The 27218-nt window shown below is 28.5% G+C and overlaps 1 pseudogene; it reads left to right on the forward strand.

Annotated features, from left to right (window-relative positions):
• Positions 1-748: 748 nt before the first annotated feature.
• LOC125813092 (uncharacterized) overlaps positions 749-27218 on the forward strand; it is a 55226-nt pseudogene continuing 28756 nt past the window's right edge.

A 27218-nucleotide genomic window follows, 5' to 3' on the forward strand; every position in this document is an offset into this window, starting at 1 on the left:
CCTAAAAATTTCAAATTACCTTACCTTTATCCTAATTACCCTCAACTTCCTTAACTTATTTGCTAAAAAATCTCCTTCCATTTAGTTTATTTTATTTTTATTCTATTTTTTGTTTGTTTTGTTCTTGCACGATCTTTTACACGTTTGTTTTTATTATTATTATTATTATTATTATTTCTTTCTTTCTTTTCTCTTCGTTCTTTCTTTCTTTCTTTTTTATTTTTTTTGTTAAATATCATATTACTATTTTTCTTCCTTTATCTCAACCCTAAAATTCTCAACTAAAATTTAAATTAAATTATATTCCCACTCCATCACGTTCCTTTTAATTAGCACAAGACTCACACCCAAAACAATTATAAAAACACACGCTCAGTAAAGAAAAAAGACAGACATATACAGAGATACACAAAAACACAGAGAAAAAAAAAAGATAACAAAAAGTGAGTTTTATTTTGAAAATTAAGTCAACGTTCAAGGTTTCACTCAAGGTTTCGGATTCATGGCTCTTTAAAGTTAATATTAGCTATTAACTTTGGAAATCAGTAGATCGTAGCAGTTGTTTTTGTGGTATTAATTTTCGCACCGAGGTAACTCTAAATTCTCGCATGATTTAAATAGAATACTTGTATGAAAACTCGATTCCAATAATATGAAGTTTTTTGAATCGCATATTATTATTATGTTTAAATCCAATACATCTTGATTTTCCACCTGTCCAGCAAAAGCAGAGAAAGTTTAAGACAACATGAGCGATAAAATTAAAGAGGAAATCATGAAGCAACTGACTGCAAATGTGATCAGAGTTGTCCAATACACTACCTGGTTGGCTAATGTTGTGCCAGTGCCAAAGAAAGATGGAAAGATCAGAGTTTGTGTTGATTACAGAGATTTAAACAAAGCAAGTCCAAAGGACAATTTTCCATTACCCAACATTCACATCCTGGTTGATAATTGTGCCAAACACGAGATTCAATCTTTTGTGGACTGTTACGCCGGATATCACCAAATTCTCATGGATGAAGAAGATGCAGAAAAAACTGCTTTCACCACCCCATGGGGTACATATTGTTATAGAGTCATGCCATTCGGTCTGAAGAATGGGAGCAACCTACATGAGAGCTATGACTACCATATTCCATGACATGATGCATAAAGAAGTTGAGGTATATGTCGATGATGTCATCATTAAATCTAGAACGCAAGCGACCATGTGCGTGATCTAAGAAAATTCTTCGAAAGATTGAGAAAGTACAACCTCAAGCTTAATCCAGCTAAATGTGCATTTGGAGTGCCATCTGGCAAACTTTTGGGTTTTATAGTTAGTCGAAGAGGCATTGAATTGGACCCCTCTAAGATAAAGTCCATTCGAGAATTGCCACCTCCAAAAACCAAAACTGAAGTCATGAGTTTTCTGGGAAGGTTAAACTATATCAGCAGGTTCATTGCTCAACTCACCGCCACATGTGAGCCGATATTCAAGTTGTTGAAAAAGGACGCTGCTATCAAATGGACAAGTGAGTGTCAGGAGGCTTTTGACAAAATTAAGGAATATTTAGCAAACCCTCCGGTATTGGTCCCACCAGAACCTGTAGGCCGTTTATCTTATATCTTCAGTGATGGATAATTCATTTGGTTGCGTTTTAGGACAACATGACATTACGGGAAAAAAGGAACAAGCCATTTATTATTTGAGCAAAAAGTTCACAAGCTATGAGGCAAAGTACACTCTGTTAGAAAAGACTTGTTTGCTTTGACTTGGGTTGCCCAAAAATTGAAACACTATCTTTTGTCCTACACGACCTATCTTATATCTCGAATGGATCCTTTGAAATATATTTTTCAAAAATCCATGCCAACAGGTAGGTTGGCAAAATGGCAGATTTTGCTTACGGAATTTGATATTATTTATGTCACTCGCACCGCCATGAAAGCACAAGCGTTGGCCGATCATTTAGCAGAGAATCCGGTCGATGACGAATACGAGCCCCTAAGGACATACTTCCCTGATGAAGAAATCAACTCTATTGAGGAAGAAATTCCTAATGATGGTCACGTGTGGAAATTATATTTTGATGGGGCTGTCAACAAAAATGGAGTAGGAATTGGGGCAGTTCTTATCTCACCAAACGAATGTCATTATCCTGCCACAGCACGACTTCGATTCTTTTCTACCAACAACACAACAGAATACGAAGCTTGCATCATGGGTTTGAATATGGCAATAAATCTGGATGTGCAGGAGTTGGTGGTTTTAGGGGATTCCGATTTGCTCATTCGACAAGCTCGAGGCGAATGGGAGACTCGAGACATTAAACTCATGCCGTACAAACAATGTTTAGAAAACCTCATCAAAAGATTCAAGTCCATTGAATTCAGGTACATTCCCAGGTTTCACAATGAGTTAGCTGATGCTTTGGCCACCCTAGCCTCGATGCTTCCATACCCGGGTAATACCTATATTGACCCGTTGGAAATCCAAGTTAGGGATCAACATGGTTATTGCAATATAATTGAAGTAGAGCCAGACGGTGAGCCCTGGTATCACGACATTAAACGGTTTTTAAAAGCTAAAGAATATCCAATACATGCTGATAGAGATAAAAAAAAGAACTATCAGGCGACTCGCCAATGGGTTCTTCTTTGAGTGGCGATATCTTATATAAAAGGACTCCAGATTTGAATCTATTGCGATGTGTGAATATTCAAGAAGCAGAATCAATTATGAATGAGGTGCATTCAGGGGTTTGTGGCCCTCACATGAACGGTTATGTTTTAGCAAAAAAAATTATCCGGCAGGGTACTATTGGATGACCATGGAGCGAGATTGCTTCCGATTTGTACGCAGGTGCCATCAGTGCTAAATTCATAGCGACTTGATTCACTCACCCCCTTTAGAGTTGCACCCTATGTCTGCTCCGTGGCCTTTTGTGGCTTAGGAATGGACGTTATTGGGCCATTGAGCCGAAAGCATCTAATGGGCATCGGTTTATTTTAGTTGCTATCGACTACTTTACCAAATGGGTGGAAGCTGTCACATTCAAATCAGTCACCAAGAAGCAGTGGTGGACTTTGTTCATTCAAACATCATATGTCGTTTCGACATACCAAAAATCATTATTACAGACAATGCAGCGAATCTTAACAGCCACCTGATGAAGGAAGTTTGCAAGCAATTTAAAATTGTTCATCGTCATTCAACCCCTTATCGACCCAAAGCAAATGGGCTGTTGAAGCGGCAAATAAAAACATTAAGAAGATTCTTAGGAGAATGGTGCAAGGATCTAGGCAGTGGCATGAAAACTACCATTGTTCTCTTAGGATACCGCACAACTATTCGTACGTCAGTCGGTTGCAACTCCTTACTTATTGGTTTACGGAACTGAGGCTGTCATACCCGCAGAAGTTGAAATCCCTTCTCTTTGAATCATTGTCGAAGCAGAAATTGAGGACACGGAATGGGTTAAATCAAGTTAGAACAATTAGCACTGATAGACGAAAAACGGTTGACATCAATTTGCTTTGGTCAATTATATCTGCAGAGGATGGCTCGAGCTTATAACAAGAAGGTACGCCCAAGTAATTTTGAAGTCGGTCAACTTGTTGTGAAACGCATCCTTCCCCATCAAGACGAGGCCAAAGGGAAGTTTGCCCCAAATTGGCAAGGCCCTTATGTTATTAAACAAGTGCTATCAAAAGGAGCTTTGCAACTGGCAAATATGGAGGGAAAGGCGATCGACACAATTGTTAACGCAGATTCGATCAAAAGATACTACGCCTAACACTCTTTGTTATGACACTCTCATGATTAACATTCTCAAGATAAGAGGATAAAAATGTATCCTCCTTTATTTCAAACACCACTTTTCTGGTGCAAAAAAAAAAAAAAAAAAAGAGAAAAAAAAAAAAAAGTTTTATTGAACTACGTTCGACCTGATTCCTAAGAGGATACGTAGGCAACCCTTCATTGGGGTCGGTCTAATCACTGAATAAAACAATAATCATGTTCTTCAATTCTCCAAGGGCTGAGACATGACATTGTAACCTACGGGTGTGTTACAAATAAAAAATAAAAAATAAAAAATGAGAGAGTCTTATGAGTTGAAAACCCTCACGGGCACCATAAGACGATAGTAAGTTGAGAAAAAGAGATAAGAATGTCTTATTGGTGGAAAACCATGAAGGGCACCATTGATCAAATGATGACATTCCGTCTTGGCATGAGCACACAATTAAGGCTGGGCACCGGACCGGAATGGACCACCGGACCGAACGAACCGGTACCGGATCGGAACGGGACGGTTTGATCGGGTTGTTGACCGGTACCGGGATGAACCGGACCGGAATTACCGGGATGGAGGCTCAGTTCCGTCCCGTCCCACTATATACCGGGATAGAACCGGGATAGAACCGGGACGGACCGAAATGGACCGGAACGGAACGGAACGGGATAAACGGGACGGCACATATAGCTATTTCAAAAAATAATTATTTTTTTTGAGTAATTTTGAATTACGAAAATTCGAATGTTTTTTTTTATTTTTCTAAGTTATATTAGTTTATAGTATTTAAGTTTTAAAATTTATAATAATTTTACTTAAGTTTATTTTAAAGATTTTTTTTAAATTTTACGTATATAAGTTTGTAAGTTAAGTTTAATAAAGTTATTTTTTTAGTTTTTGAGCTTATGTAGTTATGTTATAAGTTTTAAAGATTTGAATCTTTTGAAGTTTATTAGTTATTAAGTTATACTTATAACTTGTAAGTTAAATAACTTAAGTTTGTAATTTTTAAAAAAATTAAATAAACAAAAAAGAAATGCTAATAAAAGTAAATAATGACAAAAATATTATTTTTTATTTTAATTAAAAATGATTTACCGGGACCGGACCGGTACTGGACCGGACCGGAACGGAACCGGAATGAACCGGGATGAACCGGGATGAACCGGTACCGGTATACCGGTACCAAATCATGGTACCGTTCCGTTCCGTGTACCGGTTCCAATGTATCCCATCCCGTCCCGAATACTACCGGACCGGAATGGACCGGAATGGTACCGGTACAACCCATTCCGGTGCCCAGCCTTACACACAATCAAGATAGAAGTCAGGCTATAGACTTAAAGGTACAACATTGTTTCATGAGATTCAGACAACTTAGAAGGATCAAACGTTCAGTCCAAATGCATGTCATGATTCATTAAGGTGGTCACGTACTTTCAGATAAGATCCTTTTCATTCCTTTTAAACATTTACTTATTTCCTTCTTCTAAAGACATAACTTTTCTTTCATAACCCTTTCATTTGTGTCATTTGTACTTGTGTTCGGTATTCTTTGAGTCTCATTCAGCATAAACTCGCGTCAAGTGAGAAAATCAAATTAAAGTAGCGAAATTGACTACGGTATTTCCAGTTGAATGTTGGGGGCATGCACAACATTGACTAGGGCTGTGAACCGATCGAAAAAAAATAATCAAAAAAACGATACCGTGTGAAAATCGATAAAGCAAAAAAGTTGTTTTGGAAAGGATGAACCCCACAACGTGCACAAGATAGAAATGGGTCAAAATGTTCACAAGAAGTGTTTCAAGAGAAGATAAGGACCGTCTATAAAGCATCTTCAAGCTATTCGCGCGATCGTCAATATGATGATTCTTTCAACCAACACAGATTCAAAGTCAAACTCCACAAGATATTCGAAGTCACAAACCAACCACCGTTTTAAAAAACTAACAAAATATTCTTTGTTTTAAATAGGTACAAAGAAAAAATCGTGCAAGTATTTCGCGAGAGTCAAACGCCACCAGGTAAGTTTTTGAATCCCTGTCTCTCCTATAATATGCACCACAATAATAATGATAACAATAAAATAAAATAAAAAGATTATTTTTCTTAATAAAATCTAGGGCATTTTATTTTTATTTTGTTTGTTTCTTTTATGTTTGGAAAATGTACAAAAATAAAAATAAAATAAAATAAATGATCAAGTAAAAAAAAAAAAAAACACATATATATATATATAACCCCTATTTATTTTTCATGTCTTCACAGGGCACGATAATCCCTGGTTGCATATAGGGCACAATAACCCCTACGTTATTTTTCATGTCTTCGCAGGGTACAATAATCTCTGGTTGCATATAGGGCACAATAATCCCTATTTTTATTTTTCATGTCTTCACAGGGCACAATAACCCCTGGTTGCATATAGGGCACAATAATCCCTATTTTATTTATTTTTATGTCTCCACAGGGTACAATAATCCCTGGTTGCATATAGGGCACAATAATCCTTATTTTATTTTTTATGTCTTCACAGGGTACAATAATCCCTGGTTGCATATAGGGCACAATAACCCCTATTTTATTTTATTTTTCATGTCTTCACAGGGCACCAATAACCCCTGGTTGCATATAGGGTACATAACCCCTATTTTTATTTTTCATGTCTTCACAGGGCACAATAACCCCTGGTTTCATATAGGGAACAATAACCCCTATTTTATTTTTCATGTCTTCACAGGGCACAATAACCCCTGGTTGCATATAGGGCATAATAGCCCCTATTTTATTTTTCATGTCTTCACAGGGCACAATAACCCCTGGTTGCATATAGGGCACAATAATCCCTATTTTATTTTTTCATGTCTTCACAGGGCACAATAACCCCTGGTTGCATATAGGGCACAATAACCCCTATTTTATTTTATTTTATTTTATTTTATTTTTTTTCATGTCTTCACAGAGCACAATAACCCCTGGTTGCATATAGGGCACAATAACTCCTATTTTATTTTTTATTTTTCATGTCTTCACAGGGCACAATAATCTTTGGTTGCGTGTAGGACACAATAACTCCTATCTTATTTTTTATGACTTCACAGGGCGTAATAACCTTGGTTATATTGGGCACAAATCTCCCTTTATTTTTAAAAAGTATATTATTATTATGCGTAGTATAAACTTTTATAGCTTTCATCAATAACTCACAAAATTTTCCTAGTGCATACTGGGGCAAAAATTTTGTTTCGTTTGTTTGTCTTGTTTTATGGCGTGCAGGTTTCTACCTAGTATACCAATTTGAAGTTCAAGAATAAAATCCTCGTTTTGATTAGAGAAACGAAGAATGTCAGATGTCAACGACATTTAGAGTCGTTTTCAACCCATGTAACGGCTCAACATATCATGAACCATCTTCTCGAGAAAACAAGCATTCAAGAATATCATGCGGAAGAGTGTCAACGACTCAAGTCAAATCATAAGTTTCAGATCATAAATTCAAATATCAAGATGAAAGTTCGGAATCGATGTACCTACCCAAAGAGGGTGAAGCGATAACCGAAGATTCAAAATGAAGACTCAGTACTAGTGGAGTAGATATGATCTTTTATCTTTCCCTTCTCTCCTATTGTATTTTCCTTTTAATGTAACAGCTGGAGCTACGAACCGGAACCTCGACAAAACCTCACTCAACTACCTAAAATTATTCTCCCGTCCCTTCCTATATATGAACTACACCTGATTATTAACTCAGGATAGATAGTTTGTCCAAAGTTAGGGCGCAGTCAAACCTCTCCTTTTTTACTTATTTTCACATTTTTGGATAAATGTCTCGGTCAAAAAATTAGTCACAGTGTTCACGTCTTTGCATGAAAACTCTTCATGTTTCCAAGCAAAGAGGGGCATACTGTGAACACCTAATTTTTTACCAAAACATAAAAATTTTACACCCAATTTTAATACTTAAATATTATTATTTCAGTAGGGTTATATTTAAAATAAACTGAAAATCACAACAAATTATAAGCTCACTTTATGTTTAAAGTTTAATAAAGAAAGCTTTTGAATTTAACGTATTTTTTTTAATCTTTCAAATTTTATCTAGTCTAAAAAATAATAATAGTCGTATATATCATGGAAAAGTAGAAAAAAAAAAATAATAAAAGATAAAAAGAAGAGTCCTAAAAATTTCAAATTACCTTACCTTTATCCTAATTACCCCCAACTTCCTTAACTTATTTACTAAAAATCCTCCTCCCATTTAGTTTTTTTTTTATTTTTTCTTTTTCTTTTCTTCCCCTCTTGCACGATCTTTTCTCTTTTTATTTTATTTTTTTACATGTTTTTTTTTTCTTTTCTTTCTTTTTCTGTTCGTTCTTTCTTTATTTTTATTTTTTTTATTATTTGTTTGTTAATATTTTTCTTCCTTTATCTCAATCCTAAAATTCTCAACTAAATTTTAAATTAAATCTTAACCCCACTCCATCACGTTCATTTTAATTAGCACCAGACTCACACCCCAAACTATTATAAAAACATATGCTCAGTAAAGAAAAAAGAATACACATACACACAGAAACAGAGAGAGAAAAAAAAAAAGATAACAAAAAGTGAGTCTTATTTTGAAAATTAAGTCAGCGTTCAAGGTTTCGCTCAAGGTTTCGGATTCGTGGCTCTTTAAAGTTAATATTAGCTATTAACTTTGGAAATCAGTAGATCGTAGCAGTTGTTTTTTTTGTGGTATTAATTTTCGCAGCGAGGTAACTCTAAATTCTCGCATAATGTAGTTGGAATGCTCGTACGAAATTTGATTCCAATAATATGAAGTTTTCTGAGTCGCATGTTATTATTATCTACCATTGTTTGTGATGAAAATGCTTAGAAAAATGTAACCGTTTACGTTTCTTGCTTTAGAATAATATAAAAATAAAAATAAAAGATGTATCATACATTTTTTTTAATTATTATTTTATGCTCTTTAGATGTAATTAATATTGAAATTGGTTTCGTGATATTTAATTTTGAATAGCTAATGTTTCTTGGACCTTAGTTTTCACTTAAGAATTTTTATTTTATTTTTTGTTGAAATTATTTGTAGACTTGTTAGATTAGGATATAAATTAGTGCTTTAGAAAACCTATGAGGAATGTGTTTTAGTCTGCTTTTTTTTTAATATATTATTTTTGATAAAAAATAATTTGTCTTTATAATAAGTGTTAAGATGATTATCGTTTTAATTCGAATTATAATTAAGAGGATATATGAATATTATTTAGAGATTTATGGTAAAAAAATAATGAATAATTAGGAAAACTAAATTAAATAAATAAATAAAAAAGGCGAGAAAGCATAAAAAAAAAAACAAACGTGAATATAAAAGAATAATAAAAAAAAAATGATAAAGAAAGAAGAGAAAATAAGAAGTAAAGAAACAAAAAAAAAAGAAGAAACAGAATGTCAAACAAAAAAAAAACGTGAAAAAAAAATTAAAAAAAAATAAGAAGAGACAGAATGAAAAAATAATAATAATAAAAATATAAATTAATGAAGAAAAGTAAGGAAAAACGTGCAAAAGAAAACAAAAAAAAAAAAAGAAAAAAAAAATTAAAAATTAAAAAAGAAAAATCTTCCTAAAAATAAGTCCTAATCTATTTAGAATTTCTTGCTAAAACTAATTGCAAATCACATAAAATTTTATTTCTATTCTAAATCTAACTAAAAATACAATCCTATACAAATTCTAATTTCTAGTAATTAGATACCTACATATTTTCTATCCATAAATAAAAAATACAAATACATGAAGAAAAAAAAAGGAGAAGAAAAGAAATTACAAGACAAATCAAGATTTGTAAATATCCATCTATTAACTTTACTTTATTATGTTTGAATAAATTTATGTGATATACATTCTTTTTAATTAACGAAAATATATTAATATAATATAAATAGGTTTAAAATAAACCAAATAATGAGGTAAATAACTTTTATTATTAAGTTAATAATACAATATCCGACAATTAATTTAATTCATATATAGTCAATGAAGCGACCGTGCTAGAACCACGGGACTCGAGGGGTGCCTAATACCTTCCCCTTGGTCAACAGAATTCCTTACCCGATCTTTGTTCTCGTAGACCAATAAAAATAAAGAGTCAAATTTCCTTTTGATTAGGGGTTTAAATAATAAGGTGACTTGGAACACCAAAACTCAATTCCAAGTGGCGAATCTGAATAATAAAATAATCCCTTTTCAAAAATGTCACTTTAATTGGAGAAACTCTTTTTCATTCAAAACATACATAAATTAAATATTGAGGAAAAAAAAAGGGGTGTGATATATATGAAATTAGTTCTGCATATTTTTTGAACAATATACCTTTGCCTCTTGCTTATCCATGATATATGAAGGTTATTCCATCATCTATTAAGTTTTTTAAATATTTGAGAGAGTGTTTTTTAAGAAAGTTTCGTTTATTTCCGTCTTCCTTATTATGTTACATATATCTTCCTTTATATAGAAAGGAATTACAGTAGTGCAAAATAATGCACGTACTATACTACTTGCTGCATAATAATGCACTACCACCTACTACTTTTACACTTGTCCTATTACAATGCACACCACCTACTACTTTTACACTTTTCCTATTAACAATGCACACCACCTATCACACTTTACACTTGTCCATACTACTTTAATAATGCACATGCATACTACCCTACACTTGTTGACTAATTTACTCTACTAACTTGTACCTAATAATTTACAATAATGTGACTAGTACTGTACACTTTAAGACTTTTACATAATAATTTACATCTACTTTTGTCTTTGTTGGCCAAACATGTTTTTATGTCTTCTTTTTATCTCTTTGTCCTTTGTCTTTATCTTCTTTGTCTTTTCTCTTTATCTTATCTCTTTTCCGTCTCTATCTTCTTTTATTTTATCATTCCAGCTGGACATCCGGGATTACATTATCTTCTCCATTGCATTTTGAACATATATGGTCAGGATATTTATGTCCAATTAGCTTGCAGTATCTGGTTAATAGTTCTGACGAAATAAATCCTGATTTGAGTGCTCTTGTCGTAGGTCTTTCTTCTGGTTTTAAGAATGATAAAATCTATTTCTGGACTTCATCCATATCTGCTTTCCTTAGTTCTCTTGAATTTGAATATATCATTAGTTGGTCTCTGGAGTAGTAACTCCATATAGCATTTCCGTTTAAATAATTGTTTGCTAACTCTTGTATAATAGTTGATATAGCAATTATTCTTTTATTGGCATAAAAACTTGGTATCTCTATTTTTCATATTTCTTCTTGTTGTCCAATATCTTCAGGTATAATCATGTCTTTGGTTAGTCCGATCATAATAACTTGAATCGGAGGTTTTATCTCTTCGTATAATATCTATGTTGGTGCTGTATAAAACTTTACATAGAATAGATTTCCCTTGGTAACTCTTTTATATGTAATGAATGCCTTGTGTAGTTTGGTATTCCACTTATTTCTTCTCCGTCGTATGTGTATACGGTATTTAATAGTCCATAATTGTAACATGTCCTTACTAAATTGGCATTAGTTTTTGGCTGTGCGATTAGCTTGTTATAACCTTGTAATTATTGGGTTAGGTAGTCTTGACTTGGTTCTTTGGTTGTAGTGGATCTAGGATTACGGTTTGAATAGGTTTGGATTTTGTATATATTTTCAATATATGTTCTCGTGACATGGTTATATAATTTTTTCTCATTTTGTAGGCTATCTGCATAGGTAGAGGTTTTTGGTTCCATAGTCAATATGTTTTTTGGCATTTTTAGAGTAAATGGATTTTCAAATAGCTGGTTTAAGTTTGTATTCTTATGCTGTTTTTCACTAACTTGTTTACTTGTACCTGCAGCTGTATTTAAACAAATATTATGGGTTTTAAGGTGTTTTCCAGCGTTACCTTTTAGCTCCGCATTTTTACAATCATGTTGCTGACCTGTATTAGCTTTAGACTTCAGATTATCTTCATTAGTCTTTAGCTTTTGTATCTCATTTTCCATATCGTCCACTTTTATACAAAGTGTAGTAATGGCTTTGAGTATATCTTCAATTGCATTTTCTTTCTCAGTTTGAGTAGTTTTGTCTTGATAAGTAATCTGCAATAACATTCTTATCAGTTTTTATCACTTCAATAGTAAATGTAAAATTTAACATATTTAATACCAATCTTCTCATTTCTTTTGTAGTTACTGAATCCTGTATTTTTCTTGTTAGTCACCATTTTACTTGTGTGTTATCTGTCCTTATAATAAATTTATTATATACAATATATGGTTCAAATTATAGTAAATATTTATACACTGAGTATAATTCTTTCCTATTTATTTCCCATCTTATTTTTGCATTAGTAAATGTTCCTGAATAATATCTACAATGATGTTCTATTTTTTTCTTTATCATACTTGTATTTTAAGACTCCTTCATAACTTGTTTCACTGGCATCTGATTCTACTATATAAGTAAACTTTTTGTTTTCATCCGGAAAATATAGTTTAGGTAGGTTTTTACATAACAATTTTACTTTTTGTATTTGTGTTTGGTCTTTTTTATCAAACTGGTATTCTACATCTTTCTTTAATTTTTGTTGTAATGGTTTTAAATTTTCTGCTAATTTTGATATGTATTCTCTTACTTGATTTACTAGTCCTAAGAATGATTGTAATTTCTTTTTTGTATCTAGCTGTTCATTTGACTTAATTATTTTTTGTACTATATGTGTTTGCATTTTTATTCCATTTTTATCTATTTGTATTTCTAGGAATTCTATTTGATTTTTCATTATGTCTGCTTTCTTTTTACTTAGGCTTATGCCTGAATATTCTATAATATATATCAATTTTTCTAATAATCTTATGTGTTCATCTTGGGTTTTAGAATATAGTAATATATCATCAATATATACTACACAATTTTCTAGTTGTTTAAAGTAGTTATCCATAAAGTGTTGATATCTACCTGGGGCATTTTTGTATCCAAATGGTAATACATTCCATTCATAAAATCCTTGTGGTACTGTAAATGTTGTAAGTTTTTTAGATTCCTCTTCTAACTTTAAGTGGTAAAATCCTGATTTGCAGTCAAATTTACTAAAGTAATTATATCCTTGTATTTGTCTTATCTTTAATATTTTATTTGGTATTGGGTAATTATATGTTTTAGTTTTTGCATTTAAATTTCTATAATCAATAACCATTCTACTTTTTCCTCTTTTCTGCTCACTATGTTTATTTACTATAAATGTTGGGCTTGTATGCTTGCTATTGCTTTCTTGTATATACCCATTTTCTAGTAATTCACTTATATGTATCTTAAATTCTATTAAATCATTAAAATTATATTTTAATAGTTTTTGGGTTATTATACTATTATTATCAATTAGCTCAATTTTTACTTTTGTTTTATGTTTTTCCCATCCTTGTAAAGGATCTTCACTAGATAATAATTCTAACTTATCTTGGATTATTTTTACTTTATCTATAGAGAATATAATTAATTCTATTTTAGGGTCTTCTACTTTTATATTTTCTAATTTTTGTGTAATTTTTTCACTTCCTTTTATCCATTCTGTTGTTTTTCATTTTTTGTTATTTACTCTTTTTGCTCCTATTTTTTGTTCACATGATGTTGTGAACCACCAGTGTGTTTTTGTTATTATATGTGGGTATATTTTTTCTAAAAATGGTATTCCTAATAGCATATCTTTTGTGGTCAATTCAAAGTTATATATTTCTTCTATAGTTAATATCTTATCCCATATTTGTATTTTTATATTTTTTGTCTAATATATGATCATGCATCCTTCATTATTAAATCCTGTTACTACTATCGGTTTTTTTTAATTTTTCCCATTTATCTTCTGGTAAGCAATTGTATTTACATATATTAGCTTATGCTCTTGTGTCTATTAATGGTGTATAATATCTGTTGTAATATCCTTATATTATTATCTTTGCAAGTATATATATTTTCATGTTTTTATCATAAGAAAGTTCTTTTTATTATTATCTTCTTATTATTATAATTTATTGTTAACTGTTTGTCCTCTAAATTATATGATTTTACTTGTTCTAACCATCTTATTTCTAAAGTGATATTTTTATCTCCTTGATATATTTTAAACTTTATTACTATTGGTACTCCTCCAATGATTATTTCCTTTTCTGTAGTTTCTTCGGTATATATTAATGCCTTTGGTAGTTCAGGGCATGATTGTTCAGTAGTAATTATCTCATCTTTTGTTACTAGTTCTCTTGTAATATAGCTTTCTTCTTGTCCTGTATTTATTAATATTAGATATTTTCGTTGTTCCATTACTCCTGTTATGTAGTAATGATATGGTTCTATTTCTTCTTCTATTGATTTTTGTGGAGTTTTATCTATTCTTCTTGAGGTACTCATTTTTTATTATATTTGGGTATTTCATAGTTTATTCTTTTTGATGTACTTAGCCTTTCTTTTACTATTTCTAAATCTTCTTCTATCAATCTCATTATAACTATAATCATTATTATCTATGACTGTAACTATCCTTTCAAAAGGATCTTCTATTTTTATTTTTTTTATTTTATGTTTTGTTGTTATTTTATTTTTTGTTGTTAAAACATATAAGTTTTTACATCTAGCTGTAAATATTTTACATCCTGGGCTAGTTCTATCCCTGACATTTTCCAATATAATACTAGTGATTTATCTATATTCCTGTCATTTATTGCTACTGAGTAGTTAGCACTTATTATGAATTTAAATTTTTGGTATATGAGGTTACCTTTTACTGCACTTATTATACTTTTTTCTATGGGTTGTATAATTCTATCATCCGCTAAGTATATTTCTATGGGTGTATCTATTCCTTCTCTAAAACATGCTTTTATTAGTATTTTTGTTCCTCCTGAATGTACATATTTAATTGGATTTTTAGCCTTAATATCTTGTATTTCTTTATTTATTATTCATTTGTTTATTATTGGTATTTTAGCCTTTCTTTTGGTGTATTTGCAATCTATGATATGTTCCCTTTGACTTACTACATAATATTCTTCTTTTTGTCGTTTAAACCAATTTCTCATTGCTGGTATTTCGAATTTTTTTTTTTACGCTTAGGTCTAATTCTTTTCCTTTTATTTGTTCAAATATATTACTATCAAATATTATTTTTTGTTCTGCCGATTCTTCATCTTGTTATTTTTCTTTCGTTATTATTTGTATATTTGTTTCAGTCATTTATATAGTGTTCATTATCTGATTCTATTACTGAATTGTTTTCCATTTCATCTGTTTCGTTTTCTAATAATTCATATATGCTATCTTTACTTTCTAATTCATAATCTACGTATTCTATTTGTGTATATTTTTCATTGTCTATTATTATTTCTGATATTTGTTTTTTCTTTGGATCTTTAGGTAATTTACAATATCTAGCTATATGTCCTAATTTTCCACAATTATAACAAGTATATTCGGTTAGTTTTCTTTTTGGTCTATATGGTCTTTTGGTTTTGTAGTTTTTTACATAATATCTTCTTCTTGGTTTTTTATATTTATATTTTGATGTATATTATTTGTTATATATCTTTTTATAGTATTTGTCCGTACAACCAAATTGGGGTGCCGTTTTATTTTTGCAACATGCTAAGTTTTTTACTAGTATTTTTTTCATTTTTATTTCTTCTTTATGTTTTTCACATAGTTCTATAAACCATCGTTGTAAGAATTTTATTCTAGCTCCTAAGGTATATGTTAATCCTGATTCATTCCAACTTTTATTACTTTTGAATTAAAAGGTTCTGATAATTTTGTAAAATATAGTTTTCTTATTTCCTTACTTTCTTCTGTGCTATATGTTCCTTTATAATAATATTCTCTAAATGCACATGTATATTCATCTATATAACACATATTACATATTGCTAACTTTGTCATTAGATTCCGATTTATGATTTTTTCTTTATTTTGTTCTTCTACTTATGTTGCCATACTACTAAATTCATTTCTTATAGCTACTTCGTACTTATATAATATTTTCATAGTTGTAGTAGCTAATTCACCATTAGATATTTTATTACTTCTTAGAGTTTTTAAACTTTCATCTGATAAATTTTGTAGCCATAATTTTACTGTTCCTATAAGTGTTCTTTCTATATATCCTGGTGTTTCTGTCATTCCTATTTTGTTATCTATTAATTGTTTTGATATATATCTCATCCATAATTGAATTGTTTTATTTATATCTGCTACACAGTCTAAATCTAAAAAATCATGTTGTTCAGTTATTGGGTTAGGTGTCCATTTTTTATTTAATCTTTTATCCCTTATAGTTTTTTCTTTATCATATTGTTCATAGTTTGCATTATAATATTTTAAATTTTTTGAGTTTTTTATTCCTGATGTGCTAGGTTTTTTATCCATGTCTACGTCTCCTGTATTTACTTCTAACTTCTTTGTACTATCTATGTTTGCTAAAAGTTTCGTATATGTTTCGCTTGTTTCCGAATGTTGTTCATCTAGATCATCGTTATTTATTTCATCAATTCTTATTTCAGGTAGTTTATCTTGGTTATTTTCTTCTTTTTCTTCTAGTTCTTCTTCTAATTGCAATTTTTCTTTAAATTTATTTATCTCATTTGCTAATTTTGTTTTTTGTTCTTTTTCGTTTTGTTTAATTTCATACATTTCTTTTAATATTACCAGCTCTTTTTCTAGTTCTATTATTTTAGTATTTTTTACTTCTTCTAATTGTTGTACTTCCTTTTTTGCTTGTTGTTTTATTTTTTCAATTTCCATTTTTCTATCTATTTCCTCATTTTCTTTTGTTATTCTTATCATAGCCGTTAAACTATCTTCTAGTTTTACCGTTTCTTTTTCTAACATTAAACTTATATTGTCACCTATTTTCTTGTATCTTCTTCCTAGATTAGAAAATATTATCTTTATTTTTAATCCGTCATAGTTTTCATATATTGTTTCGTCTGTGGCATATTCTTCCTTATTCATTTATAGATTGTGTTGAAGTTTATATTCTAAACTTTCTATTTGTATTTGTAGATATAAAATAGTTTTTCTCTGTGCTATTATAGAGTTTTTACAAATTTTTGCAAATATATTACTATTAAGTCTATTTTGCCTATGTCTTAATTCTTGTCTTTTTGCTATAATTATTTCAGTAAGTTTTTGTTTATATTCGTTATTCTTGTTATTCATTGTACTAGTATACGTGCCCGCACGTTGCGCGGATATTTAAATTAAAAATAAGTGATAAAATTTACTATGTACTTTGTAGTGCATTATTAATACACAATTTAATACTTATATTATTAAAATTAAAATATTATGTTTATAGTTATAATTAGCTACATTTTTTGTTTTTAATTATGTTTTGTTGAAATTTTAATAAATATAATATTAATTTTTTTGTTTATTTTAATTTGATTAAAAAAACAATTACTTTATGTGTTTTTACTTGTTTGATCTATTATTTTTAATTATGGTTAATTGAAATAATATTATATCCTTGTTAGTAAGTTTTAAAATCTAACTTTCACATGAAATGATTAAATATCAAATTGTAGGCACGATATTCAAATTTTTAAATTTTATCTTTCTATTTTTGTGAAACTCATATATTGATTACATGATATTTTCTAAAAATCATCTAAATATAGTAATATTTTATTACTAAATAATGTTTACATTTTCAAATCAATTTCATAAAACACTTTGAATAGAAAAGTTATATAAAAAGGTTAATCCTATAAGATGTAGTTGTTATTGAAAGAAAAAATCATTAAAAAGAGAGGCAAATCAGTGAGGAAAAAAAGTTATTGCATATGTATTTTTCACAATTTACAATTAAATATAATTTGTAGTTACATTATCAGTTATATTTTCAAATTTATTAATTTTATTGTCTAACAAATATTCTAACAATTGACATATTTTCATACATCAAGTATAAAAGCATGGAATTTTTAACATACTTTAAATAAAAATTACATATCAAAAAAAATATTCATAAGTTTTTGTTCTTTCATATATGAATTTTCAATCAAAAGAATCACCAATTAAAACTGAAATACATAACTAAAGAAAACTAATAAATTTCATCACCCCATAACCAAAAAAAACATTCATCATGTTTTTATCTACATAATCCAACTATTTTACAATGAATCTCCTTCACTAATGGAGGAGTAACATATCTTACTTTGATATTAAAAATAGTCATAAATCATACATTACAAAAATTAAAAACACAACTATTTTTATTTATATATAACATAAATAGAAAAAATAAGGCCAAACACGATTTTTTTTAAAAATAAACAAATTTACATTCCTAAATTTTAGGCCTACAAATATTGTAAAATGAAAAAGATAAATATGAATTGTAGAAGAATCCATCGTATATGAGAGCAGTTATTTTAGCCACATATTTAAACATAGTTAGTTAATTATTATTTTTGTTCCTCTTTTGATTTTATCTTCTTCCTTTTCTTTGTTTAAAATTTAAAAATATCCTTTTCCTTTTAAAAGATTTTTAGATTTAAAATACTTAGATTTTAATATTTTTAAAAAAGACTCCATCGTGTGTATGTGGAGTAATTGATTTAGCTATGCATTTAAATATAGTTAGTTATCTTCTAAAATATTTTTAGTTTGTAGTTTCATATTTAAAATTTATTTTGTTAATTAAATATAAATTATGTGTTAAAAGACTCCATTAGTTATTTTAGCCACATATAATATTTTATTTTTCCTTTTCTAATTTATCTTCTTCTTCATTTATAGAATTAAAAAGTAGTCTTATCCTTCAAAAATATCTTCCAATTTTAAATATTTTTATTTTTAATTTCAGAAATTTAAATTGATATTTTGAATTCAATATTTTCAAATATTTATGGTAAATCTCAGATGAAAAAAGAGCACTTATCTTTCTCTATTTTAAAAAAAATATTATCTATAAAATATTAATTATTTTTAATGTTACCTTTAAAATATTTAAAATTCAAAATATTTTTACTATTTTAAAAATTAAAAATATTTATGTGTTGTTTACGGTAAAGTTTATTAGTCAAATCATGCGTATTGTAATTTGTTGAAATCTTTGGAAAATTATGTGTAGTGGCAAGTATGTATGACAATAAGAGATCTTCCTTTGTTATAATTCTTTATGTCATTAACTGTGATATTCACACAATATTGAGCAAAAACTATCCATTTGTTATAGGGCCTTACAAATGGAGAGATTTATATAATCATTGATACAACCAAATATCATATTAGGTGCATGAAAGTGAAATGGAACATATCACTTTCATTGTCATAAATATAAATTACCATTAAATATTTGTTTAATCAATGTCGGTTTTTTTAAATAGTTTTATTTATTAGATATAAATTTTGTTTTAAAAGACTTCATCATGAGTGGAGTATTTATTATAGCCACATATTTATAATTAGTTAGTTAATATTTTATTATTCCTTTTCTGATTTTATATTCTTCTTCCTTTTTTTTTGTTTAAAATTAAAAAGTATTTTTTTATCTTTTAAATAGATATATTCAGTTTTAAATATTTCATATTTTAAATTAATATTTTAATTCAATATAATAATGATTCAATTTTATGATAAATCTCAGATAAAAAAAGAACTTACCTATAAATCCCTTATTGTGGATTCATTTTAATATTCATAAAATATAAAAATAAAAATAAAATAAAATATAATAATGATTCAATTTCTATCTCCCGATTATCAACGATAATTCATAAGCCATAAATTTTGCTTAAATGAATTATTTTATTGCAAATTGCAATGTTAATGACATAAATCAGACATTCAATAAAAAAATAAATGACTGATTTTTCCTCCTTTATAAATCATCTTTAATGAAATGAGGAAAAATACGAAAGAAAGTTCATAAGCCATAAATTATGCTTAAAATGAATTAATTTAATCAATTTGGTTCAATTTTTGATTCAGATAAAATATATCTAAGATCTCCATATACAACATATTTTCTTGATAAAAAAAAAAACAAAAAAGAAATAAATACTTTAAAAACTGGTCAATATTGTCAATCTTACACTCTTGGCTTGGCAATAAGTAAAATGGAAGTTGATCTTTGAAGATTAGGTTGAACTAAAGTTTCATCATAATGGCCTGAAATGCAGAAATTGGCATGATCGTCCGGCTCCCAACAAACAATAAGGCTTTGGATTTTTGTTTGAATGTGATTTTTGTTTTACACATTTTTGATGAATTGGTTTAAAAAGGTGTGGATGATGTAGTTTAAGTAGTATTTTTTTTTAAAGATGTCGGTTAGGAAGTTTAGGCGTTTTTAAAGGGATAAGATTAGTTAATATTTGAAATTCAAATTTTAAATTGATTATTTAATGGATGTGAGTTCTTTTCATTTTAATTTTTTTGGATTGGAAGTTTTTTCTTTATATTATTAACTAAGGTGTGTTCTATGAATATAATTTAATATATTTTAAAAAATGAAAAAGAAAAAACCCCCCATTTAACGTAATCAGATCCACAATTTTAACTTATTTTTATAATTTTTTTTGATAATCAGTTTTTAAGTTTTTATTTTTTGATTATTAATTTAAAATAAATTTATAAAAAAATAAAAAAAGAAACTACCCCATTAAAAAATAAAAAAACCACTCATTTCACCTACAAATATCCAGAATTTTTAACTTTTTTTTTTTAATAATCAGTTTTTTTAATAAAAATTTAGTTGGTTACTTCTTTTTTTTTGTTAATTTTGAATACAAATTTTAAAAACAATTTAAAATTGCTGAATTTTTGTGGTACTGACATGTGACACTTTTTTCTTCTCCTATTATATACAGATAGATTTTTAGATATTGAATATATTTATATTCTATTTTAGATATATTATCTATTAATTGATCTAATTTGTCGTTATCAGTTTTTGTGATATTGAGTTGTTTATATTCCGGATATAATTTGTTTAATTTTCTTCTTATTTTTTTTAACTTTCTACTAGTATGTTTCTTCTTATATTTCTTTTCATCATAGATTTGATACTATTTTTCGGTGCGGAATTCATTTTACTGGTAGATGATAAATTCATGATATACTAAGATATTTTTGATAGTGTGGTAGGTGAGAAATTCATGACATTTTTGGTAGGTGTACCATTTTTGGTAGGTGAGGAATCCATTTTAAAGATTTTATTATAATATTCTTTTGTTAAGTGTTTTAATCTTGATATCTCTTTAATATTATTTATGATATATTCTAGATATAACATATCTTGAGTTCTTAGGTACATATATAAATTATTTTCCATTAATTGTTCTAATAGTTTTATATTTTCCATAGCTTCTGTCCAATATTGTAAATATTAGTAATTCATTTTAGTCTGAATTTATTTCTAAATCATACCATTCTATTCTTTCGAGGTCTAAATCATGTAGGTCTATGTCATACCATTGTTGGTTTAATATATCTTCTGATCCGTTATCATTAAATATTTTTTTTCCCCATATTATTCTTCTTAATTCAATTATTTCTATATCTTTAAGTATATATAAGATTAAAGTTTCATAGTTTTCTATCATTTCATCATGCATGTATGTAGTCATGTTCTTTATCATGCAGGTTTTTATTTTCAATTATTCCTTTCTATCATATTCATAATTGATTAAATTCATATTAGATCATTATGAACTAGATTATTTGTTTATCATGTTCTCCTGTCACTACTAGCATCGTACTTTAGTGGATACTTCCTTCTTATCAGCACCTCAACTTTGTTTACTCCCCTAAACGGCTTTCCTTGCCTACCGGTTTCAACATTAGGATGACATAATATAGAAGTTTTCTCCCTGTTTCCAGTGTGCTAATAAACTAGAAATCATGATTCAAATAATTCTAATACATAATAACTAACATAAATTTATTCAATCATATATATGATATTCAGGAATATATGAAATTAGTTCTGCATATTTTTTGAACAATATACCTTAGCCTCTTGCTTATCCATGATATCTGAAGGTTGTTCCATTATCTATTAAGTTTTTAAATATTTGAGAGAGTGTTTTTAAGAAAGCTTCGTTTATTTTTGACTTACCTATTATGTTACATATACCTTCCTTTATATAGAAAGGAATTACAGTAGTGCACAATAATGCACGTACTATACTATTTACTGCACAATAATGCACTACCACCTACTACTTTAACACTTGTCCTATTAACAATGCACACCACCTATCACACTTTACACTTGTCTATACTACTTTAATAATGCACATGCATACTAGACCAATTTACTCTACTAACTTGTACCGAATAATTTACAATAATGTGACTAATACTGTACACTTTAAGACTTTTACATAATAATTTATATCTACTTTTGGCTTTGTTGGCCAAACACATTTTTATGTCTTCTTTTTATCTCTTTGTCCTTTGTCTTTATCTTTTTTGTCTTCTTCTCTTTATCTTATCTCTTTTCCGTCTCTATCTTCTTTTATTTTATCATTTCAGTTGGACATCGGAGATTACATTATCTTCTCCATTGCGTTTTGAACATATATGGTCAGAATATTTATGTCCAATTAGCTTGCAATATTAGGTTAATAGTTCTGACGAAATAAATCCTGATTTGAGTGCTCTTGTCGTAGGTCTTTCTTCTGGTTTAATAATGATAAAATCCATTTCTAGACTTCATCCATATTTGCTTTCCTTAGTTCTCTTGAATTTGAATATATCATTAACTGGTCTTTAGAGTAGTAACTCCATATAGCATTTCCGTTTAAATAATTGTTTGCTAACTCTTGTATAATAGTTGATATACCAAGTATTATTTTATTGTCATAAAAACTTGGTATCTCTATTTTTCGTATTTCTTCTTGTTGTCCAATATCTTCAGGTATAATCATGTCTTTGGTTAGTCCGATATTAATAACTTGAATCGGAGGTTTTATCTCTTCGTATAATATCTCTGCTGGTGCTGTATAAAACTTTACATAAAATAAATTTCCTTTGGTAACTTTTTATATGTAATGAATGCCTTGTGTAGTTCTGGTATTCCACTTATTTCTTCTCCGTCGTATGTGTATACGGTATTTAATAGTCCATAATTTTAACATGTCCTTACTAAATTGGCGTTAGTTTTTGGCTGTGCGATTAGCTTGTTATAACCTTGTAATTTTCGGGTTAAGTAGTCTTGACTTGGTTCTTTGGTTGTAGTGGATCTAGGATTATGGTTTAAATAGGTTTGAATTTTGTATATATTTTCAATATATGTTCTCGTGACATGGTTATATAATTTTTTTCTCATTTTGTTCGCCATCTACATAGGTAGAGATTTGTGGTTCCATAGTCAATGTGTTTCTTGGCATTTTTGAAGTAAATGATTTTTCAAATAGGTGGTTTAAGTTTGTATTCTTATGTTGTTTTTCACTAACTTGTTTACTTGTACCTGCAGCTATATTTAGACAAATATTATGGGTTTTAAGGTGTTTTCCCAACGTCACCTTTTAGCTCTGGATTTTTTGTTCTGCCGATTTTTCATCTTGATATTTTTCTTTCGTTATTATTTGTATATCTGTTTCAGTTATTGATATAGTATCCATTATCTGATTCTATTACTGAATTATTTTTCATTTCGTCTATTTCGTTTTCTGATAATTCATATATACTATCTTCACTTTCTAATTCATAATCTACGTACTCTATCTGCGTATATTTTTCATCGTATATATTATTATTTCTGATATTTTTTTTTTCTTTGAATTTTTAGGTAATTTACAATCTCTAGCTATATGTCCTAATTTTCCACAATTAAAACAGGTACATTCCGTTAGTTTTCTTTTTGGTCTATATGGTCTTTTGGTTTTGTATTTTTTTACATAGTATCTTCTTCTTGGTTTTTTATATTTATATTTCGATCTATATTTTTTGTTATATCTCTCTTTATAGTATTTGTCCGTACAACCAAATTGGGGTGCCGTTTTATTTTTGCAACATGCTAAGTTTTTTACTAGTATTTTTTTTTCATTTTTCTTTCTTCTTTATGTTTTTCACATAGTTCTATAAACCATCATTGTAAGAATTTTATTCTAGCTCCTAAGGTATATGTTAATCCTGCTTCATTCCAACTTTTTATTACTTTTGAATTAAAAGGTTCTGGTAATTTTGTAAAATATATTTTTCTTATTTCCTTTCTTTCTTCTGTGTTATATGTTCCTTTATAATAATATTTTCTAAATGCACATGTATATTCATCTATATAACACATATTACATATTTCTAATTTTGTCATTAGATTTTGATTTATGATTTTTTCTTTATTTTGTTCTTCTACTTCTGTTGTCATACTACTAAATTCATTTCTTATAGCTACTTCGTACTTATATAATATTTCCATAATTGTAGTAGTTAATTCACCATTAGATTTTTTATTACTTCTTAGAGTTTTTAAACTTTCATCTGCTACACAGTCTAAATCTAAAAAATCATGTTGTTCAGTTATTGGTTTAGGTGTCCATTTTTTATTTAATCTTTTATCCCATATAGTTTTTTCTTTATCATATTGTTCATAGTTTATATTATAATATTTTAAATTTTTTGTGTTTTTTATTCCTAATGTACTAGGTTTTTCATCCATGTCTATGTCTCCTGTATTTACTTCTAAATTCTTTGTATTATCTATATTTGTTAAAAGTTCCGTATATGTTTCGCTTGTTTCTGAATGTTGTTCATCTAGATCATCGTCATTTATTTCATCAATTCTTATTTCAGGTAGATTATCTTGGTTATTTTCTTCTTTTCCTTCTAATTCATCTTCTAATTGCAATTTTTCTTTAAATTTAATTATCTCATTTGCTAATTTTGTTTTTGTTCTGTTTCTTTTCGTTTCATTTCATACATTTCTTTTAACATTGCCAGCTCTTTTTCTAGTTCTATTATTTTAGTATTTTTTACTTCTTCTAATTGTTGTACTTTCTTTTTTGCTTATTGTTTTATTTTTTCAATTTCCCTTTTTCTATCTATTTCTCCATTTTCTTTTGTTATTTTTATCATATCAGTTAAACTATCTTCTAGTTTTACCGTTTCTTTTTCTAACATTAAACTTATATTGTCACCTATTTTCTTGTATCTTCTTCTTAGATTAGAAAATATTATCTTTATTTTTAATCCGTCATAGTTTTCATATATTTTTTCGTCTATGGCATATTCTTCCCTATTCATTTATAAATTGTGTTGAAGTTTATATTCTAACTTTCTATCCGTATCTGTAGATATAAAATAGTTTTCCTCTGTGCTACTATAGATTTTTTACAAGTTCCTGCAAATATAGTACTGTTAAGTCTACTTTACCTATGTGTTAATTCTTGTCTTTTCGCTATAATTATTTCAGTAAGTTTTTATCTATATTCATTATTCTCGTTATTCATTCTATTTTTAAATATTGAATATATTTGTATTCTATTTTAGATATATTATCTATTAATTGATCTAATTTGTCGTTATCAGTTTTTATGATATTCAGTTGTTTGTATTCTGGATATAATTTGTTTAATTTTCTTTTTATTTTTCTTAACTTTCTACTAGTATGTTTCGTCTTATATTTCTTTTCAACCATGGCTCTGACACCATTTTTCGGTGCGGAATTCAATTTACTGGTAGATGATAAATTCATGATATACTAAGATATTTTTGATAGTGTGGTAGGTAAGGAATTCATGACATTTTTGGTAGGTGTACCATTTTTGGTAGGTGAGGAATCCATTTCAAAGATTTTATTATAATATTCTTTTGCTAAGTGTTTTAATCTTGATATCTCTTTAATATTATTTATGATATATTCTAGATATAATATATCTTGGGTTCTTAGGTACATATATAAATTATTTTCCATTAATTTTTCTAATAGTTTTATATTTTTCCATAGCTTCTGTCCAATATTGTAAATATTCGTACCTCATTTTAATCTGAATTTATTTCTAAATCATAACATTCTATTCTTTCGAGGTCCAAATCACGTAGGTCTATTTCATACCATTGTTGGTTTAATATATTTTCTGATTCGTTATCATTAAATAATTTTTCTTATATGATTCTTCTTAACTCTATTATCTCTATACCTTTAGTATATATAAGATTAAAGTTTCATAGTTTTTTTTCATTTCTTCATGCATGTATGTAGTCATGGTCATTGTTATGCAGGTTTGTTATTTTCAATTATTCCTTCTATCATATTCATAATTGATTAAATTCTTATTAGATCATTATGAACTAGATTATCTATTTATCATGTTCTCCTGTCACTATTAGCATCGTACTTTAGCGAATACTTCCTTCTTATCAGCGCCTCAACTTTATTTACTCCCCTAAACGGTTTTCCTTGCCTACCGGTTTCAACATTAGAATGACATAGTATATAAGTTTTCTCCCTGTTTCCAGTGTGCTAATAAACTAGAAATCATGATTCAAATAATTCTAATACATAATAACTAACATAAATTTATTCAATCATATATATGATATTCAGGAATATATGAAATTAGTTCTGCATATTTTTTGAACAATATACCTTAGCCACTTTCTTATCCGTGATATCTGAAGGTTGTTCCATTATCTATTAAGTTTTTAAATATTTGAGAGAGTGTTTTTAAGAAAGCTTCGTTTATTTTCGACTTACCTATTATGTTACATATACCTTCCTTTATATAGAAAGGAATTACAGTAGTGCACAATAATGCACGTACTATACTATTTACTGCACAATAATGCACTACCACCTACTACTTTAACACTTGTCCTATTAACAATGCACACCACCTATCACACTTTACACTTGTCCATACTACTTTAATAATGCACATGCATACTAGACTAATTTACTCTACTAACTTGTACCGAATAATTTACAATAATGTGACTAATACTGTACACTTAAAGACTTTTACATAATAATTTACATCTACTTTTGGCTTTGTTGGCCAAACACGTTTTTATGTCTTCTTTTTATCTCTTTGTCCTTTGTCTTCTTCTCTTTATCTTATCTCTTTTCCGTCTCTATCTTCTTTTATTTTATCATTCTAGTTGAACATCGGGGATTACATTACCTTCTCCATTGCATTTTGAACATATATGGTCAGGGTATTTTTGTCCAATTAGCTTGCAATATCTGGTTAATAGGTGGTAGTGCATTATTGTGCAGTAAATAGTATAGTACGTGCATTATCGTGCACTACTGTAATTCCTTTCTATATAAAGGAAGGTATATGTAACATAATAAGTAAGTCGGAAATAAACGAAGCTTTCTTAGAAAACACTCTCTCAAATATTTAAAAACTTAATAGATAATGGAACAACCTTCAGATATCATGGATAAGCA

The sequence above is a fragment of the Solanum verrucosum genome, unplaced genomic scaffold (genome assembly GCF_900185275.1).
Source record: "Solanum verrucosum unplaced genomic scaffold, falcon-dt-bn FXZP01000256.1, whole genome shotgun sequence".
NCBI lineage: Eukaryota > Viridiplantae > Streptophyta > Magnoliopsida > Solanales > Solanaceae > Solanum > Solanum verrucosum.